Raw genomic sequence first — 4523 nt, 5'->3', positions numbered from 1 at the left:
GGAGAAACATAGCCTGGAGAAACATAGCCTGGAGAAACATAGCCTGGAGAAACATAGCCTGGAGACAGGAGAAACATAGCCTGGAGAAAGATAGCCTGGAGAAACTTGAGAGTTCAGTTTTCTGGTCAGTCCTCAGACCTCCACCCTATAGAGCATCTGTGGGATGAGATGGAGCGGCCTGTTAGCAGCATGAATGTACCGCCGTCCAATCTGCAGCAAGTGCGTGATGTCATCGCGTCGGCGTGGACCAACATCCCTGTGGAACGTTTCCGACACCTTGTAGAACGCCCCGGAGAATTCAGGCTGTTCTGGAGGCAAAGGGGGATCCGACGCGGTGCAAGATGGATGTAGCTAATAAACTAGCCGGTGAATGTACACACAATATACACAGCCTCAGTGAAGACAGAGTAGGCAATCTCTGTGAGAATTAATATTTAATGATGGGTCTGGTATACACTACATATACACAAGTATGTGGACACCACTTCAAATGAACGGATTCGGTTATTTCAGCCACAACCGTTGCTGACAGGTGTATAAAATCGAGTACATAGCAATGCAATCTCCATAGACAAACATTGGCCTTACTGAAGAGCTCAGTGACTTTCAACGTGGCAACGTCATAGGATGCCACCTTTCCAACAAGTCAGTTTGTTAAATTTCTGTCCTGCTGAGCTGCCCCAGTCAACTGTAAGTGCTGTTATTGTTAAGTGGAAACATCTAGGAGCAACAACGGCTCAGCCGTAAAGTGGTAGGCCACACAAGCTCACAGAACRRGACCCCTGAGTGCTGAATGGCGTAGCGCGTAAAAATGGTCTGTCCTCGGTTACAACACTCACTACTGAGATCCAAACTGCCTCTGGAAGCAACGTCAGCACAAGAACTGTTCATCAGGAGCTTCATGAAATGGCAGAGCAGCAGCACACAAGCCTAAGATCACCATGCGGAATGCCAAGCATCGGCTGGAGTGGTGTAAAGCTCGCCGCCATTGGACTCTGGAGCAGTGGAAACACATCGTCTGGAGTGATGAATCACACTTCCCCTTTATGCAGTCTGACGGATGAATCTGTGTCTGGCGGATGACAGGAGAATGCTACCTGCCCGAATGCATAGTGCCGACTGTAAAGTTTGGTGGAGGAGGAATAATGGTCTGGGGATGTTTTTCATGGTTCGGACTAGGTCCCTTAATTCCAGTGAAGGAAAATCTTAACGCTACAGCATACAATGACATTCTAGACGATTCTGTGCTTCCAACTTTGTGGCAACAGTTTGGGAAGGCCCTTTCCTGTTCCAACATTACAATGCCCCCGTGCACAAAGCGAGGTCCATACAGAAATGGTTTGTCGAGATTGGTTTGGAAGAACTTGACTGGCCTGCACAGAGCCCTGACCTAAACCCGATCGAACACCTTTGGGATGAATTGGAAGGCCGACTGCGAGCCAGGCCTAAATCACCCAACATCAGTGTCCGACCTCACTAATGCTCCTATGGCTGAATGGAAACAAGTCTCCGCAGCAATGTTCCAACATCTAGTGGAAAGCCTTCCCAGAAGAGTGGACGCTGTTATAGCAGCAAAGGGGGGAACAACTCCATATTAATGCCCATGATTTTGGAATGAGATGTTCTGTGAGCAGGTGTCCACATACTTTTGGCAGTGTAGTGTGTCTAATATAGTCATACAGGCAGAGTCCCAAATGGCAATGGGCAACCCGCTATTTCCCTACATAGAGCACTACTTTAGACCAGGGTAGGGCACCCTATTCCCTACATAGTGCACTACTTTATACCAGGGTAGGGCACCCTATTCCCTACATAGAGCACTCTTTAGACCAGGGTAGGGCACCCTATTCCCTACATAGAGCACTACTTTAGACCAGGGTAGGGCACCCTATTCCCTACATAGTGCACTACTTTAGACCAGGGTAGGGCTCCCTATTCCCTACATAGTGCACTACTTTAGACCAGGGTAGGGCTCCCTATTCCCTACATAGAGCACTACTTTAGACCAGAGTAGTGCACTTTGGAGCTCTGCATAAATACTCATCTGATAATGTGCTGTCACTGTAAAATGGTGCCGCAGGCATCCGTGTGTGTGTGTGTGTGTGTGTGTATGCGCGTGTGTATGTGTGTGTATGTGTGTGCGCGTGTGTGTGTGTGTGTGTGTGTGTGGTGTTGTATGTGTGTGCGCGTGTGTATGTGTGTGTATGTGTGTGTGTGTGTGGTGTGTGTATGTGCGCGTGTGTGTGTGTGTGTGTATGTCGCGCGTGTGGTGTGTGTGTGTGTGTGTGTGTGTGTGTGTGTGTGTGTGTGTGTGTGTGTGGTTGTGGTGTGTGTGTGTGTGTGTGTGTTGTGTGTGTGTGTGTGTGTGTGTGCGTGTGTGTGTGCGTGCATGTATGTGTGTGTAATATACTGTCCATGACCGCCCACAGCATTAGTCTGGGCTACAGAAGAAGCACGAAGACACGTTGAGACCCTTTGGGTTCCACCCTCTGAATGACACACACAATGTCTCAACTGTCTCAAGGCTTAAACATCCTTCTATAACCCGTCTCCTCCCCTTCATCTCCACTGACTGAAGTGGATTTAACAGGTGACATCAATAAGGGATGGTATCTTTCAGCTGGGTTCACCTGGTCAGTCGATACTCAGTGTATATAGTATATTACACTGTCAAGTCCTTCTCCTTTAACAGGAAGGGGTTTCTGCCCCTGTATTAAAGTCCAGGCTGTATGTTCTATTCCCCAAACTGGCAACCTAATGGGACCGGTCAGCCAGACAGGCTCTACTGGCCAGTAAGGAACAGAAACATGAAAACAGATGATCAGGGTAGAGGTGTGTATGGAAGAGAGTCATTTAGGTCTAGGCTGCATCCCAAAGTAGGGAGTAGGTATAGTGCACTACTTTTGATTGGACCCTGGTCAACAGTAGTGCACTGCATAGGGAATAGGGTGCCATTTGGGATACAACCCTGGTAATAACACTGTCATAACTTAGAGTAGGATGAAGGTACCTCCTAAGACTCTGATCTGAGGTCAGTTTTATATTCACCACCCTATTGGTTAAGGATATGGTGGATGATAAAACTGATCCTAGATCTGTGCTTAAGGGCAACTTGTACCCTGAGCATCACTACGTCTGATAACGCACATCCCATCGCTAAATGGCCATTGACTATAGTCTCTCATCACTCAGCCTGAGGTACATTAGCAATGACTGGGAGGGAATGAGAGAAGCCAGGAGGATGGATATGTCTCAGAGAGATAGATGGAGTGATGTAGAGGGTGTGAAGGTGGATATTGCAAATACAGAGAGAGAGAAAGGATGGAAAGGAGAGAGACGTATAGGGACATGGAAACAGACAGCATATAAGACAGAGAGAGAGCGGTTGGGAGACGGAGGAGAATGAAAATTGATGGAGAGAGCATTAGAGATGGTGAAAACAATTGCTGAATGAAAGAGGGAGAGAAATTAAGAAGGATCAGAGAGAGACAGAGAAACAGAGACAGAGAGAGAGAGCACAGCAGGAGCACACCTGAGAGCACAGCAGGAAAGGGTGGCCACAGCACTGAAGGGAGTGATTGAAAAAGCTTCTTCTACTTTCCCCAACGCACAAGTGGTTATCTCCACCCTGCTACCACGAAAAGACTTCCACCCTGCTACAATACAGCGGGTAAACGCAAGCATTTCCCGTGACTGTGCCTCAAAACCAAATGTTTTCCTGGCCCACCACTTCCACCCTGGACTTGAAACAGCCTCTATGACCAGGTCCACCTCTACAAGGCAGCAGTGCCCACCTTTGCCCGGACTCTAAAGGACATCGCTCTCAAACGTAGCCCCAACACTTCACACAGGAGCAACAAGATCAAGAGACACCCCACCCCAGACCAGCGAGACACCCTCCAAGACCTGCAGGACCCCCCCCCCCCCTGGACCTTACAACATAGAGGACCCACGCCAGAGGACTTACATCCAGACCACAGCACCCCCAGACACATCACACCCCCACCCCAACCAATCAACACCCCCCACATCAACCATGCCCACACCCCATTTAGGCCCCCTCAGAATACCAGACCTATGCCACTCCTGCCCACCCCATGCACCCCACCCCCGCAAAAGAGGCATCAACATGGAAGTCACACATACGCCCAGGTAGTGAGCGGCAAACAGGCCCACCCCCACTCTTACACTCGCCCAAGCCAACGGCATGTACCAGATGCTCAGCAGGCTCTGCTCACACTTACTGCCTGAGGCCAAACCACGACCAACAACATTGGACACTTTATGGAACAAAAAAGCCTTCACTATATACATCCTGGAATATCCCAGGCCTGAGGTCATCGCCATTTGTAATGTCTTTATGTTTTGAAACTTCTGTATGTGTAATGTTTACTGTTCATTTTTATGTTTATTTCACTTTTGTATGTTATCTACCTCACTTGCTTTGGCAATGTTAACACATGTTTCCCATGCCAATAAAGCCCTTGAATTGAATTGATTGAATTGAGAGACAGAGACAGAGC

This window comes from Salvelinus sp. IW2-2015, unplaced genomic scaffold (genome assembly GCF_002910315.2).
Source record: "Salvelinus sp. IW2-2015 unplaced genomic scaffold, ASM291031v2 Un_scaffold16513, whole genome shotgun sequence".
Taxonomy (NCBI): domain Eukaryota; kingdom Metazoa; phylum Chordata; class Actinopteri; order Salmoniformes; family Salmonidae; genus Salvelinus; species Salvelinus sp. IW2-2015.
This window is presented reverse-complemented; position numbering follows the sequence as displayed.